Below are 18,005 nucleotides of genomic sequence, written 5' to 3'. Positions count from 1 at the left end.
CAGGAGGATCACTTGAGGCCAGGAGTTTGAGACCAGCCTGGGCAACATGGTGAGACTGTTTCAAAAGACAAAAAAATTAGCTGGGTGTGGTGGCATGCGCCTGTAATCCCAGCTACTCAGGAGGCTGAGGCAGGAGGGGTTTGAGGCTGCAAAGAGTTATGATGGCACCATTGCATTCTAGCCTGGGTGACAGAGTAGACCCTGTCTTAAACAAAAACAAAAACAAAATCATAAACTTTTGCTCAGAACTTGCATTTCTCTAACTTTGCAAGCACAAATTTTTATACCGTTGACCACCTTCATGGGGTTACTTTGAAAATAGTAATTACTAAAGCCCACTTAACTGAAAATTTGAGAGTTAATTTTTAAAATTTCTGAATTTGGGGGCCACTGGTGCTGGAAAAAAAATTACTCTCTCTGTTCTCTTGTAAAAAATTCAGTGCTAACCCACACAAATCCAGACAGCTGCCTCATCTATTCTGCTTCATCTATTCTCTTGCTGAGGACATTCTGTATTCTTAGATTCCTATTGAACAATAGCACCATTCTGAAAAATTTGCATACTGGCAATCAAATCATTCTGCAAACAGTAACGCAGATTCCAATGATAAGATGAGTGAGCAGGATGCAAGAACATCTTAAAGATCACCTGCCGCACTTGTGTTTGAGGTGCTCAATGGCTGTTTACACCAAGTGCCATCTGGCTCTATAGATATAATAACAATTATTCCATCGAGGTGTGTAGCTCTCTAAATCATATTAATATACAATGATTCCACTAGTCTTATAGGAGTTGATGTCTTTGTGTGCTCTCATTTAACCTGGGTAATGCGCTAAAACAAGTCTGCCTCATCATTAAGAATTGATTTTTTATTTATGTGAATGTCACTGGCAATCCCATGATATCCCTTTGTAATTCAGTTGGACAGGACGGCATACTAGCGTTAATCTATTTTTATGGCATATCTTTAAAAATTTGCAACATCTTGCTACATTTGGATATTTATATAGAGATTTGTGTTCCCGCAGAAAGCTGTTGTTAGCTTTGGAGATCCATTTCATACAGCAATAGGGCAAGTATCTAATATACTTCATTAGCTATCTTATATCAGATAAGGGTTTATTTCTTTAAATTATTTAACCTTGGTATAACCTACTAAAATCACATAAATTACAAATACACTAATGAAAATCATTAGTTTAGCCTATTCAAAAAAAAAAAAAAAAGAAAGAAAGAAAAGAAAAACTAAAACTTCCAACAGGGATAAAATTAAAACATTTTAAAATCAGCCCTCTGGAAGCATTTCATGAAAATAACTTCGTGAATTTGCCATGATCACTCATTTCTTAATGTTGTCATTGGTCAATCATTTAGTCATTGATGTTAACAACTATTCTGATGTGCTAACATTTGTAAAAAAAAACCAAAAAAACAAAAACACATTGCTTTTTTTCTGGCTGATTCAAAATCTGATCTTAAAAGTCATAGTTAAAATTATTTATAAATATGCCTTCATGACTTTTGCTAATTTAAAATGAGATAAACACAATAAGCAACAATAAAAAGAAAAAATACATATTTTAAGATACCAAGAAAAAATACTACATCACAAAATTATACTTTAAATCTAGTCTTCCCAACAGTATTTACAAGATCATTAAATAATTACCTTATGGGGAAGTTCTGTCAGAACACCTCTCATATTTAGATGAGTATTATAGACTTTGAACCTGTTCATAAAGCAATAGCAAGCTTCTTCAGAAAGTCACTGAATTTTGGGCGTGGGGAGATATGGTAAGTTATACTGCAGGTCTTGACCATTTCATGCTGCTGCTTTAAAGGCAGAATTACTCTTATGCTGTTGAATTTATCATACACAATTACTGATACTGCAACTCATAAGGAAGTTAAGCAAAGTTTCAGAACATGCAAATAAATGAGGTAACACTTTTTCAAATCTAAAGGATTTTGAAGAGGAGTGTCACTGCAAACTATAAACTACTGTAGGATTCTTGGTCTAGAACAATCTCTTGTGGATTATTTAGACAATTTTTAAAAAAGCACACTGGGGCAAGTTCATTTTTCTAACTTGAAAATATATGTCGTAAAACTTAACTAAAGGCTCAAACCTAAGAAAGCCACATTCATAAAAAATCTACATTTGAGTTAGATTGTGAAAACTATGTAGTTTTCAATATAATATATTAATATCTGTAATCCTTAAGCTGTAATTTTTACAAATATGTTTTCCAAGAGCTGTGTAAATTAACTTCTTTATGTATTGTATATGTTATAAATAACTAGAAGGAATTACGTGCTTTTGTATTCAATAAATAAATACATTTAAAGCTCAGATACTTTCACTAAAATAGATCCACAAAGAAGCTTGGAATGTTCTTCTGTGGTCTTCAGAACTATGTGTGGTGAGCAATTATCAAGAATAATACATGTGTCTGTTTTTGAATTCAGTAAGCCTTCTAAACATTATTTAAAAACTACTCCACAGAGATGATAAAAGGTGTATTAATCACCTAAATGCCTATAAATTGAGATTTAAGGTCAGAGATATTCCCTTAGTTTACTTAAGATATTCCTTGGATATCCCTTAGATATTTCCCTAGTTGTCCCACACGGGCTTGCTTGGTCACAAATCATATCCTGGTACATACAAGGTTCTGAGTTAGCATTGTGGAACTGGTGTACAAGTCAGCTTTTAAAACGTAATAATGATAGCATCTATGATACGAGTCTAGTGATTCTATGGTTTTCTTTTTGTTAAAATCATCCCTTATATTAGGAATAAGCTAAGTAAAGAGGGAACATAGAGTCAGACTGAAATCTACTTCAGGGCTCACCTCTGTCGGATGAACAGTGAACGCTCTGACAATGACATTCACAGCAGCATTGCTGCTGGGTATTGCTATAATTTGCTCTCTATGATTGTTCCTTTAAACAAAAAGCTCTGCGCTCAGCACGCAAAGAAGTTAGAAGTGCGGGAAGGAGGGGGAACCACACGTATAAGAGGAGAGAGAGGAAAAAACTGCAGATCAATCATTTATAATTAACAAAAATCCGATTGGTGCTTTAAATAGAGATCAATGTGTTCCAGGCTGCCTGGATTGTGGGGATGTATTCACCTTCTGGTAACTCTCCAAGCAAGCTGTCACACCTACAGAATCACCATTTGTTTTCTTAACAAAGCTTCAGGGGGCGCCAGGCTCTCATTGAAATTTCATTAATCTAATGGAGTAAAGTCCTATAGAAAAAAATCAAATTCTCGTTGGACGAGATGCTACCTGGGAAAGATAACCTCTGTTTGAACTCTCAGACTCAGATCTCTCTGCTATTAGTCTGAGGAAACAGACAGCAACAATGCTGATTACAGCCACCGGCCTCAACAATTTTTTTTTCTAACTAGCAATTTCGAGTGCAAGTGCCACAGTGTCAGCTAAAGAAACACAACTGCGGGTTTTCTGCCCAGCAAAATGGTTCTGAAATGTTACTGAATAGCTCACAGAGGACGCCAATCTACGACAACAGAGACATAAGCATATAGGAGAAAGGGTCCACACATCCTCCTTTCAAAGGTATGTTGTTTACATGCATGTAATTTGTGAAACCCACAGCTATTCAATTCAGGGTTTTCACAGAAGTCTAAACCAAAATCTGTGTAGAAAGCAATTATCAAGATTCCTCCAAAAGTCACAGAAATTTGGGTGTGGGGAAATTATGACATGTGATACACATAAATAGATGCCCTACATAGTACATGACCTACATAGTATAGTCTTCAAGTTCCCAAGACATCAATTATACCTGTTACTTGGTGATGATACTTCAGCATCACCTCCATGTGATTTGACTCACAAGTTTTCAAAAGTGGCCTAAATCTGGACATGTCAATATATAGTAGCAACAGTTACTGTGAGAGGAAAATACGGAATGTTGATTCCTTAAAATTCTTTCCAGGAATGTCCCCATGGCTCATCTGACACATGGCAAGGGTATATGATGGTACATGTATGTGACAAAAAGAGCCAGCATGACAAAGGCTGCATCTATGCCAAAGTAAAATAGCTGTTGGTACTGCTTATTTTTTCCCAACTTAAATGGCTATTTGTAAAAATTTAAATGACTACCAGACCAGTAGTTTTAGGCACGAAAGTCTAAAACAGAGAATGAAACAACCTGTAGAAAGCCCTCTGCTAGACTCTTATATGATCACTATGTTTTGCACGAAGCAACTGGGCAAAGGAAGTTGACTTCAATCGGGCAAGATCACAGTCAAGTTCAGCACTGCTTTCTGATTCCATAGACGTCTAAATTGGGAAGTGACAGTGCAAACCTTACTTGTGTTAAGGAAGAAGACTTATTGTACTTTAAACTAAAAAGAGAAACTAGTAATTTGAACACAAACTACAACTTGTATTTCCTTTCTTTTTTAAGCAGGGACCTAAAAATTGTAGCATATGATAAGGAGAAAAAAGTCATACTTTGAAAAAAGAAAAGGAAGGTCATGACATCCTAGGCAAGCAATTGAAAGGATTCAAAAAATTCTGAGTCCATCTTTAAAGATCCTTTTTTTCTTTTACAATAAGCTTGCCGTTTTTCACCTAGGTCACATAAAGCTTGCTGCAGATCAGGAAATGTCTTCAGTTTCCAAAGCCTCTCATAGCAGTGAGTCACTTCCTCTTTTTTTTTTTCCATTTTCTCTGTTTATGGGTAAACATTACTCTATTTGGATATATTTAATATTTTTGTGTCTGGCCCAAATTTATCCATAAGGATCTAGCTTCTTTTCGTACATGATTCCTTTAATTTTCTGTCTGAGATCCACCTGTAGAATTATACTTCCTGGTCTCCATCTACATCCTGTTTAAAGATATCACCGAGAGTGATATACCAATTTTTTAAAATTCTAAGCATTAGGAAAATGAGTACATAACACATTTATGTGTTTATGTGTATATACTATTTATGTAAACATATATGCAAAACATATCATATGCATATACACATACGATATATGCAAATCTGCACATAGAAAAACTAAGTTTACTCAAGATTATTAAAATTGATCCTGAGAACAAAACAATACACCTTTTCTAGGCATTTATCCCTACTATAGAGACAGAGAAAGAAAGATTGTGAGAGGGAGACACACACATTCAGATGAGCCTTCAGGGAATTGTATGAACTTTTGAACCAGAGATGGAGAGCCAGAGCCCAGCCTGTTCCCACTTTAATAAACATTTTTTTCTTCAATTAATTAAGGTTTGGAAAGAAAAAAAAACCACAGAAGAGAAGTAATTTAGCATGCAACGCATACTTTACAGATGGATCCTACCTTCGGATGCTTATTAAATCTATGCATGATTGCGCTGGAGAAAATTAATTGCATTGTTTCTCACTATTGGAAAATAGGTTGCAAACAGCTAAAAAATAAAAAGGAAAATGAAGCAAGGTGGTTGTTGTTGTTTAAAAAAACAGCTATAGTATAAAAGAAATACTTTCAAAGTCCTAAAATAAGTAATACCCACGACTGGCATAAGAGCATAGATTTCTTTAAAATTGTTTTGATGTTTCAAAATACCATATATGCTGCCAGAATACATATATCTACTTTAAGTTTGCAAATATTCTGGTCTAACTAAAATTTCCTACTCAGTAGCATTTGAGCTATTCAATTAAGTGGTAAGTTTTTGTTCAAATCCTGCTGTGAGGAAAGATTTACGTGAGCAGCTGGGAGTAGACACTGGCACACATTCACTGTATCGTGGTTGGCTGGTATTCTCTCCATTCCAGTCTTGGGAAAAAGTGATAACTTCCTCATTTTTTCAGAGAAAAATAGAAAATATTGTTATAAAATATTCAGAATACAGGTAATCATTTGCATTTTATCATCTTTAATTAGGAAAGAAAAAGCACAACAGCTTCAGAAACTGAAGCCATTTTTCCTTTTCTGAAGGCCTGCTGGTGGAAGTTGAACTATAACCTCTCTTAGAGTGTCCTGAAAATGACCTTTATCAAACTTGAAAGGAGCGTTCTCTGTCTAAGGAGTTAGACATTAATTTTCTTAACTCACGTATTTCTAGATTTAAAAAAAATCCTTGTGTTACTTCCTTATAGACACTCCTTTTGGTAGGCCTTACCCTGTTGTTGACTGACTAAAAACATTTCACTTCAGAACTTCTAAACTTACTTGATTCCATGACCTAAACAGATGGTGGTTTTATTTTACTCTTTCACCTACTCTAAGTCTATAAATCAGTCTCTCTAATCCCTGGTTAACATGTATAATTATTTTAAACTATTTATCATGACACAAATTTTGCTAAAAGTAGCAAACTAAGTACATATAAATAAATGAATCAGTCCTGTGTACAACAGGTTTTGTAGATACGGGTAAATATATACATTTACTAACATTGAGATTTATTTATATAGTGCCTTTCACCAGCAGATCTTGAAGAACAATATAAATGACCTTATAACCTTATAAATAGTTACAGATATTATCATTCTTAGGAATGGGGCAAAACAAGATCATATGGTGAGACAGGTAGTACAAAACTTCTAAAACAAGTGTTAACTTTTATTCTCTTGCTTTACCTTTTAAATCAGACCTACCACCCTTTTAGGGTATTAACCAATTAAAAGTAGAGTCTCATCAATGATTAAAAATATATATGGTTCAGTTCAGGCATGATTCAAAAGAAAAAAAGCCATGCTGCCATGAGAAACTAAAGTCAAAACCAAGCCAGTGCCTTGAGCTGCTAGAGTTTTTGTAAATGTGACATAAAAATGTGTGGTTCTTATTTTATTGGTTATTAAAAAGAACAAAAGGGCCTACAAGGGAATGGACCTATATAACTTTACCATTACAAAGGACCATTGAAGGTATAAAAACAGGGCTAGCTTCAGAAATTTTGGCAGTCGTAGTCTTACTTAAGCCAAACCACTCTGATAGGTATGAAATGCCTGAATAATATAAGCGGGAAAAGGTCCAAGAAGGGAGATTTCTTAGTTTAAGGCACCTGAACCTATTTCCTGTTTTCAGAAAGATCTCTTCTGTTTGCTGCACTCCAACCTTGAGCAGCCACTCCCACAGGGCTGACTGCAGCCTATACCTGCACATTTGACCTGCCTCTTGATTCCAGACTCTTTCCAGATGTTCCAGCGTTTACCTTTTAAAAGTTTCCCTTGCAGTTGACACCATCTTCCCCACCTTAAATATTTATTGGAAATGACAGTTCTTTATGTCATCCTTAGCTATTGGTCATCTAAAGTTTCCCAACTTCTATAAAGAACCTGTCACGTTAGAGTATTTTATTATCTTTCTGCATAAGTCAGAGTGAGTGTCAACAAATAACTAGTCAGAAGCTGCGGGCAAAGCAGTTTTGGTAGCATGGATAACTCAGGCTCTCCTTGGACTGATTCTGATTGACTATGTGGAAGGGGTTACCCTGGATTCCTAATTCTAGAAAAGTAGATGATTGAATTCACTTTCAGGAATCCAAGAGTTTAGAATAAATTTCAGATTTTGAGATACTGACTATAAAATAAGAATAGTTAAAACACAAAAATTAAAAACTCTTAACTGTTTTAGACTTTATTTTATATTTCTTATGCATCTTACACTGCGTAGTACACTATTCCCTTGGAGCAAAAAGCTCCCTGATGACTACGTAATTTGCTTCAAGACACTATATTTTGATTTAGCAAATCCCTGTATTCATTTATTTCATGAGATCCTGTTTTCATGAAAGAGTTAAACTCCTTGTATAAGGTAAAGAGCTTAATCACTATGGGATGAGATATTTTTTCTATTTTCCAGTGCAATTACTCTTTGTCTTAAATCTAATTGAATTCACTTTCCATGTTAGTGGGGGAAGGGAAGTGGGTAGGAGGGATGCAGCATATGTTAGAAGACAAATAGTGTAAACTGTAGACCTTTTAATACAGTGGATTTTTGTAAAGATAAAAAATTGTGATCTGATAAAAATGTTTAATATTCAGTGGTATGGCAGGCGTGGCGGAGATTTTGGCCATCAGAAACTGGATTTTGTGTATGGAGAATATCAGGGACATTGCATAAGGAACATTCATATTTATAATTTATAAAGCACCTTGGGATTCTCTAGATGAAAAGCACCATATAATATGAGCATTTTCATTTCATGTGGGTGATCACAGATTGTTGGCATTTCAGCATAAACCATATTTCAGTAGTGAAAGGGATATAAACTCTTATGTAGATTTGGTTTTGCTGCCATCTTCTCTTCCCTGAGTTGTAACATACACAATGGAGCATGCCCTTATTGGCTGCCTCCTTTACCTTTTCTAAAGTTCCTGTCTATTTCGTTTGTCTTTGTGGTGTCAATGTACTGTCAAGCATTTGGCTTTATACTCATAAGCTAGACTACTGAAGGAAGTAAACATTTATCTTGGATCTGTCTGGTATAGTGTTTTCCATCCTTCAGTATTTCTGGTGTCTAAGGGAGGAAAACCTCCAGATATCATTGAAGGGGGAAGAGGGGGAGGCTGTCACTCTGCGGCACACTAAGACACAGTATAGAACAGGAGACTGCTATTATCTCAAGGTTCTTTGAAAGTTCTTTAGGATATGACAGAATATATATGTATGTGTGTGTGTGTGATTTGAAAATCTGGATCATACAATCACATTTTAGGGGATCAATTTGACAAGCATTTATTGAATGTCTAATACGTGCTGACAGCCCACAATCCTTTGGAGACACCAATGTATATAATACAATGCAGGTAAATGGTGGTAGGCAACAGCTATGATAACTGATCAAGTAAAATGCAAGACTGGAAGGGGTTGAGTCCAACTTGGGGCAACTAGGAAGCCACCTAGAGCAGAGGGAGTTTGAGCATGGCCTTGAAGGATGAGTGGGTGGATGGGAGGATGGGAAAGGCACTCCAGGTGGAAGGCACAGGGTTGGGTTTGGGGAATGATGATGAATAATCCTGTGAGGCTGGGGTTTGGGGCATGAGTTTCACATGTAGGAGGTAAGATGAAAGGTAGGTTCAGTATTTCAGGTCATGGTTTCAAATCCTCTTCAAAATAAGTGTAGGTCATGAAGCTGCAGCGTTATGAGAAAACAGTTTTTAACTATGAGTGTTCCTAGCTTATTATTTCCCCTGTGTGCTCAAGAGTTTCTGGCTTCACTAGTTCAGGTCCTTCCCAGGCTCACCCTCATCCAAGGAGGGCTCTGCCATTCTCAGTCAGGTGTTTTGGCCTTGTGATGCAGTATGGGGAGAATGTGGAGAATAAGATACTTAGGTTGACAGTAGAAGACAGGGAGCGAAGAAGCAGTCTCCACCCCATATCTTCAAGGATTAAGAAAGACAGGGCAGAATGGCATGGGACTGTGAGAGAGTTCTGGGACAGGAGAGTGAGAGGTTCCAGGGAGTTGTGGGGATTTTGAAAAAGGAGGAGAAAGTTGCTTTGTAAAATGGGCTACAGGTATTTTTGAGGACAGAAATTCCTACTTTTGTTGTGCTTCTGTGAATGTGATACTTCTTCAGGACTGGGTCCTGGTGTCAAAGGGATAGACAGCTCAGTGTGAGATTGTATGTGATTTTCCATGGCCTGGAGGCTATATTATATTTATTAACCACATATTATACCAAGAGAGAGTGATGAGGGGTGAGCCTAAAAACGAAATGGATCAGAATCTTTTAGCATTTTGCTCCTCCATGAATTCTCCATTTAATGATCAATGTTTGTTGAATAGATTGAGATGGTTCTCACTGTATATATAAATTACTGCTTAACAATAATGTGTTTTCTCTTAATCCTATCACATCTCTTTAATGGCTGCCTTAAACTTCCACTCTCCAGTCTCCCTAGGCCCTAGGCCAGTCCCTGCTCCATGGCTTTTTACTCTTAGTAAATGGCTTTGCCTTCTCCTCCCTTCAAGTAAAAATATCTCCATATCTTCATTCTCTTCTATCCTTTAACTCCTTTCTCTAAGGAACGAGTCCCCTGCCTGTTAGCCAGGACTGATTCTTGTATAGTATTGACTGACCCATTTCTACCTTTCCAGGACCTGATTCTATCCATTATCTTTTCTTTTAGACTGGTTCTTTTTCATATGCTGGAAAACCAGCTCAAATCTCCCCTCTCCTAAAACTAAAACAAAATAACCAAAAAAGCTCCTCTCTCCTCCTACCATTTATCCCTTTCATTCTTTTCAACCAAACAACTTTTTTTAGGTAACATATACCCACGGCCTCTAGTTTCTGAGTACTCACTCACTCTAAGATCACTAATAACTAGACTTGTTTTTAGTAGACTACTGAAACTGCTCCTTGGAAGATGAGCAAAGATCTTCTTGTTTTGTTTCCTCTCTATTCCCACCAACCTTTCCCATCAGCCCAATATCCAATAAATTATAAATTTGCAGGGAGATTCCCAATTACTTATCTTTATATTCCTTCAGCACCTAGCATTATGCATTGCACATGGTAGAGACTCCATGAGTATTTGAATTGAATCTAGATTTCTTTCTTTCTTTTTTTTTTTTTTTTGAGATGGAGTCTCGCTCTGTCACCCAGGCTGGAGTGCAGTGGTGCGATCTCAGCTCACTGCAACCTCCGTCTCCTGGGTTCAAGCAATTCTTCTACTTCAGCCTCCCGAGTAGCTGGGATTACAGGCACCCACTACCATGCCCAGCTAATTTTTGCATTTTTAGTAGACATGGGGTTTCACCACATTGGCCAGGCTGGTCTTGAACTCCTGACCTCAGCGGATCCACCCACCTTGGCCTCCCAAAGTGCTGGGATTACAGGCGTGAGCCACCGCACCCGGTCTGAATCTACATTTCTTAGACCTTCCTTATGGTCCCCTGTCTCCTGATTTTCTTCCACCATGTTAGGAACCTTGCAGTAGTCTCAATGCTACAACTGGCATCAGGGCACATAGCTTTCTTTAATGAGCTTACAGAAATAGGAAACATCTCATCCTCAGTTGTACACAACAAAATTTTTAAAAAATTATCGTTTATCAAAAAGTATAATGAAGACTACGTTATTTTGATTTTCTGTTGAGATTATAGGAAACCAACAATAAATAATCCAATGTAAAATAGCATATCATAATGATCAATGGTAGTGATCAACAACTTAAAAATGAATTCAAAACATGCTAATTAGCCAAACTTATCAAGTGAGTCTCCCACTGACCCAAACATAAACCACTTTTTATATTATTTGATAGCCTATATTTCTTGAGCATTTTCCCAGAAAGTGCTTCAGGTGGCTGATATGATATATACTAAACAATATCCAGGAATTGAGCCAATCACTACTATAATAATATATTGATAGGACATCTTTAATAAATACGATTTTTTTTTTTCTGCAGAGGGTAGAAGAACACATATTCTTACTTCAAATCCAAACACTTAAAGATAATCAATGAGATGTAGGGACTTTTGTACTACTATGTTGCTCTTGGGTGTCTTATATTGCTACGGAATTTCACTAACAGGAAGTGAAGTTTCCTTCTCCCCTCCATTTCATGGAAAACCTTTAAGAGTGGTGAGGAGCAGCTGAAGTGCCACTCAACTTCTTTCACATGTGTACATGCTGAAGTAACTCCGCCAATTCTCCACCCTACCTTGCTGTCCACCTTATTGCAAGCAACATGAAATGCCCAAGGAAGTCAATACTGGCTTACTATAGTTGTTTACTTGTAGCATTCCTTTAGAATGGGCCTAACCACCAAAAATACAAAGAATCCATGAGTTTCTGTGGTGCATTCTAATGCTCAGTTAAAATCCATCCTCTTTGTCACTATTCGGTTCAACAGTTTAGGTCAACAAACACTCTGGGAGTGCTTACCTGGTGACAGGCATTGTGCTAGGGCTGCAAAAAGCCAGAGTCCAGTGAGGGATAGAGATTTGTAAACACAGAATTTCCATATAAGACTGGTAGTGATTTGAAGAAGTCAAATCACAGTGAATAATAATTTTAAAAGAGTGAGCTGTGTTTTGGGCAATTATATATTTTAAACTTTATCTTAAAATATAGAATTGCTCAAATTTAAAAGTTGAAATTTAAGTTTTTAAAGGTCAATGAAACGCTACAAAAATAATATATAAACAAGTACAAAGTGAAAAAACAAGACAAAAACATATTGACTAGCTTAGTCACTGAATAGATTGTTCTCAAAATAAAGGTCTTTAAAGGCAGCAAACTTGCTAAAGAAATATTGGAGAGTCTTACTTCACAAGCAGCTTTAAATTTGCTTTCTGGTTACGCTAAGACATTACCAGGTGATGAGCATTCCAAGGCCACTGTCCTGTGATACTGTGGTGGGGAAGGGGGTCTGCTGGTCACAGTATGGTTTTCTCTTTTGAAGGCTCTCTATCCCTAGATATTCTAGTTCAAATCATTTCTCATCTCAACCACTTCAAATAAACTGTGAATAGTCTTTTACCTTAATGCCTATGCAATTCATCAAATACTACTCAGTAGTCTTGGAAATATAAATAGATGAGCATTTTACTCTTAAGAAGCACTTTATTCATCTGGTCTCACTACAGCTCTATGACCAAAGTCGTTGAGTGAGTATGCTAAGACCATATTGAACACACATAGAGGCGGCAGACTTTAAAGGGACTGCTTTCCTTCAGGCTCCTCAATTTTTGTGGCTATAGAACCATCTTATGTCAGAAAACTATATATGTGCAAAATATTAGTTTTCTGACAAAATATCTGTAGAATACACAGGCTTGGGGAAAAACCTTCAAAAATTTGACTCCAATGGGTATTTCCAAGATGAAATACAGTCCTCTGAATTTATCATATCTAGGACACGTAGAAGGTTGCTAGATAATAAGGGGATATTTTCTTGCTATCTATGAAATAAATTGTGAATGTTTGGGAAACCCTAAGGCATACAACTCACTAGACTATTCAGGAGTATAAATGCTAAGGTTATAACTGGGGATTATACACAGAAACATCATAATATGTGTGAGATTTTATATTTTGTTTTTATCACATCACCTCAATAGACACTAAGGAAGCAGAAGTAAACTTGGGAATGGCCGTGAGTTTTAAAGCTAAAAGAAAAAGTGAAAGAGTTTTAAATTCACAATCAGCTATATTACTTGATTTTAAAAGAAGAGATGATTTGCTACATCTAATGTAATATCAAAGTATTATATAACTAAAGTAACTATAAATTAAGCATATGGACCTCTATAAAAAACACTTATTTTATGTAATAATGACACTTATAGACATTTTTGTATATGCATTTTTGGAAAATCCAACTTTTAAATACAGATAAGGAAAGGAAGTCTCTAACCTGTCTAATTCCTGGTTCTATCATACAAGAGGATAAAGACATTTTGGAGTAGATTCCTTTGAAAGTTACAATAATAGCTGGAAGAACAGAAAGCAATGTAGATAAGCAGAATAAAAGTGTGGGAGAATGATGGGAAATTATCTTCAGCTGCAGGAGGTGATGTAGAAGTTATAGAAGGTAGTGTAGAATTGTGTAGAAGACAGAGACAAGCTCATCTCCACTTCTAAAAATTAGAGCTAATGGGCTTCTGCTGCATCACGAGAGACTCAGACTAAATGTGAGGAACACAACCTGATAGGAACAGCCATTAACATAAAGTGGCTTTTTAAAGGATATAATGAAACATCTTTCTCAAAATATCAACTAAACAGAAGTAATTATTCATCTTTCTGAGATACTTTAGATGTAGTATTTGTTTTCCAAAGACAAGTTACAGGAAGTCTTGTTTTCCAAGGCAGGTTTCAATTCTTTAATTACATAGTATTAAATTCAAAGTAGTAACCCTACCATTGGAGCTGGGAAGTCATTGAATTAAAAAATTTCTTTAAAAAAAAGAGTTCCCTTTACTCTGCAATCTCACCAATATCTGTTGTCTTTTGTCTTTTTAATAAAATCCACTCTGACTGGGAAAATTTTTTTTCTTTAATAGTAGTAATGAACTAGAGACCATCAGGCTCAACTCCTTATTCTGTATATTGAGAGGCAATATAGTATAGTGCAGGGGTTGTCAAACTATGACTTGGGCAAAATCTCACCCACACCATTTTTTGTAGGTCTTAGAAGCTTAAAATGATTTTTATATTTCTAAATGGTTGGAGAAAAATCGTATCTTGACATGTGAAAATTATATGGAATTCAAGTGTCAGTGTGAAGTTTTTTTGTTGTTGTTGTTGTTATTTGTTTGTTTACTTTTAAAGAGACAGGGTCTCACTTTGTTGACCAGGCTGCCGGAGTGCAGTGGTACAATCATGGCTCACTGCAGCCTCAACCCCCTGTACTCAAGTGATCCTCCCACCTTGGCCTCCCAAAGTGCTGGAATGACAAGTGTGAGCCACTGCACCTGGCCTATAATAAAAGTTTTAATGGAACACAGCCACAATCATCCATCTACATATTGTCTAAGGCCACTTGCACACTATGATATATTTGCGCATTTGCTGCTCTTGAGACTGTATGGACCACAAAGTCTAAAATACTTACTATCTGGCCCTTTATAGAAAATGTTTACTGACCTCTGGTCCAGTGGCTGAAGGACATAAAGTCTAAAGCTAGATTAGCTGGGAGTGATCCTGGAAAAGATGGAGTGCCTCAGTTTCCTGTTCCCTGAGTTTCAGTTCTGTTAACTGGGAAAAATAATAGTACTTATCTGATAGGGTTGTTGTGAGAATTAAATGAAAGTGTTTAGAACACTAGTGCCTGCTATAAAGTAAGGATTCAGTAAATGTGAGATATTTTTATTATTACACAGGAAGAACCTCTGGCCTACAGAGATAAAGTAACTTCACAAGTTCATAGAATTTGCTAGGGGCAGACTGGGAGAATTTCCTGATTCTTGCTTACATTATATTGCCTTTTTTATTTTCAATATGGCCTGACCAAAAAAAAAAAAAATTCTTGTGGCTTTTTTGTTGCTGTTTTTAAACTACCTCATGGGTTCGCTAAATGAAAACTTTAGTTTCACCAGACTCTTCTCCTATCAATCCTGTTACCTGTAGTTGCCCAAAGACAAGTTGTGGAACATTTGAGATTTTCAGGTTACACATAAAGCCTCTAAAAGTTAAAATTTTCTTTATTCTTTCTAAAACAGGATAATAGAGGCCTCTACAACTCAAATCTGACAAATGTGTTAAAAATTTTTGTTGCTGCAAAACCTTCAGAAACAAATAACTGAAGTATGTATAGAGACCCCAGGATCTGAAAAGATGGCAGATTAGTCCATGAGTGTTCAAAGATACTTGTCATTCCCAGTATAACATATCCCATTTTCTCTGGTCATTTTTTTTCTTTATTAACTCTTGTACATTACCAACACAACCCCAGATTTTGCTTATTCTATGAAACCTCCGACACCTAGAATGTCTACTTAGTGGTCCTGGACAACCACCTTTTTCAAGGCTTTGTTCATAAGAGGTCTTACTTCATTAAATCCACTCCCAGTTGGTCACTCCATTATGCCACATTTCCTTGTCAGTTGGTACACAATTTTAAACAATTATGCATTTGTCACTGCTGTCTAATTGTTCTCTAGTTTTTCTCTTTCTAAATAATATAACCTATCTTGCAACAAAACTGTAATTCCTTATAACCAGTTACACACCTTTTTTAAAAAAAATCACCCATAGTACTTAGTTGAAGTTATTTACCATAGTAGGTATTCAACAGATGCTTCTTGCATTAATAAATGAAGAACCACAAATACATCCTATGAACAGAATTTCAATTTTAGAATGAATCAATAACACCTTTAGACTACCATCAAGATTGTGAAAGTGATAATTTTTGGTACATGAATTTAAAGATCATCTAAATTAAACCAAAAGTGTAAAAGTACGTTCATTAAAATGGAGACTACAACCTATAATACAGAAATTAACTCTAAATCCCTAATGCTTATTACTCCTTTCGGATACATCATTCCATGACACTGGAAAATATTAGATCTGATATGGATTTGTAGGTAGCGGTAAAACCTTATGTAAGTATTTTTTTAATCCACCCACAAAGGATTATGTTGAACTCCCAGACAAGTATAATTTTCATCTGCATGTCTAACATACCTATAGCAACATTACTTAATATATGAGTATGTGAAGTATATTTTATTATAATAGTAGACAAGCAAACTGAATGTGTCCCAGGAAGGGGTCTTTTCCATTAACTTTTATAAAGGCTTTCATTTCAAAGTTTCATTAACATCTGACAAGCAAGCTGAAAAAGCTTTGCTTAGAGCTTAGGTTAGGGGCAAAATGCATTTTGGTAAAACTATTCCAAGATTACACTGACTGACTGTGCGAGAATATACTAATTTGTTTTGTTTTGTTTTGTTTTGTTTGGAGTGTGGAGAAAAGAGAGAGAAAGGGAGAGAAGAGTCATGGACCCTACTTTATGGTTGCCATGGATGCAAGGTCAGCCTTCCACCCTTGGATCTACCAGCAGAGTTCAGACAGGTCAACGTGTGACCGGCTCAGGCCCTGGGGTTAAAAGTTCAAGCAGCGATGGAAAAACCAATATGTCCACACAGAGTATGCTGTACAATTTATTTCAATTTACATCAAGCCATGCATATAAAATTTAGATAAATTCCATTCAGATCTGATGTTGCCTGACACACAATGTATGCAAACAGATGTCTGTGGGGCTTTTTCTGTGCTTTAGAAAACAACATTAAATTTAAAAATATGTCTCTGGGATTTCTTTATTGAATTACAAAATGAACATAATTTTAACTTAAATGTTTTCATTCTTTCTTCCAATTTTTTTGTGTGGGGGTCTTAATAATTTCTCAGTTCTCAATCTACTCTATGTCATATTAAAGAGGATAATGTATATTTACAACTACAGCTTCAGTGTTATTGTAGTTATAGATTCTATTTATATCCCTTACCACTTTCCGCAAATATTTAGTGATTGATATTTCTGATTTATCTCTGGTTTCTAGCCTCATCTCCATTCCTTTCTACTTTGAACATAGCAAGTCCTGGAGGCTGCTGGGTCGCCTTCCAGCCACAAGGTGGCTCCCCCAACCCCTTCTCTCAAGCCAATCGATGTACACCTTTGCTGAGTTCTCCAGGCGGACTACAATTCAGAGTTAATTATGATCTATAAATGCCATTATTTTCATTGTGAAGTAAATGGCTCACGACCAAGACCCTGGTACACTAATATACAATGCAAAATTGGTCTTTAAAAATAGGAGATAGAAAAATACCTTTGTATTTGCTTAATTTCTCTTCACCCATCCTTCCAAAAGTACAACTGAGCTATCCTTAGAGCAAAATAAGAAAAATAATAAAAGGCTCCAGAGGAACCTAATTTTGTTGCCAATGAACATAGTCATAGACTAGACAAGGTCAAATTTAAGAAAAGTATACAACTTATTCTCACTTAAACTAGACCTACTTTTGGATTTGATATTTTACCTACGAGAGAGTTTTGAAGAGAAGACTTTGCAAAACTTTCTTAGAAGTCCCACATCATGCCATCATTGAAGAACAGTGATCTCCAATACTGCAAGGCTTTAAAAGGAGTGGAAATATTTTTTTTCTTTTATTATTATTATTATTATTATTATTATACTTTAGGTTTTATGGTACAGGTGCGCAATGTGCAGGTAAGTTACATATGTATACATGTGCCACGCTGGTGCGCTGCACCCACTAACTCGTCATCTAGCATTAGGTATATCAAGGAGTGGAAATATTACATATTTCCTTTTTGTTGCTTAGCAAACATGTTGCATATTCCATAAATGTGATTTTTATAGAAGACATCATAATTTTCTACAGCTGAAATAGGCATAGAAAGACAAATCATTCATCCAATTACATGGAAGTTCTTTCTAAAAGTCTGAGTCCTAATTTCTCACAGTTTTTCATTTTCTGTTCCGGGGAGAAACTATTTAACCTTGGGGCAAGTTTCGTTTTCCTTATCTGTAAA

General features: G+C 36.0%; 1 protein-coding gene and 1 long non-coding RNA gene across 7 annotated transcripts in view; one reads left to right on the top strand and one right to left on the bottom strand.

The window, feature by feature from the left end:
* Positions 1-18,005, bottom strand: part of SKAP1 (src kinase associated phosphoprotein 1) — a 307,330-nt gene that overhangs the window by 157,608 nt on the left and 131,717 nt on the right. The gene's annotated exons all lie outside the window — the stretch shown is intronic.
* LOC129016609 (uncharacterized) lies at positions 589-16,904 on the top strand. Its single transcript, XR_008494907.1, has 3 exons — positions 589-737; positions 3,420-3,588; positions 16,406-16,904. It is a non-coding gene; the product is annotated as an uncharacterized LOC129016609 (long non-coding RNA).

This window comes from Pongo pygmaeus, chromosome 19 (genome assembly GCF_028885625.2).
Source record: "Pongo pygmaeus isolate AG05252 chromosome 19, NHGRI_mPonPyg2-v2.0_pri, whole genome shotgun sequence".
Lineage (NCBI taxonomy): Eukaryota > Metazoa > Chordata > Mammalia > Primates > Hominidae > Pongo > Pongo pygmaeus.
Note: the sequence above shows the minus strand (reverse complement) of the source record. Positions and strands in the feature narration are given on the sequence as shown.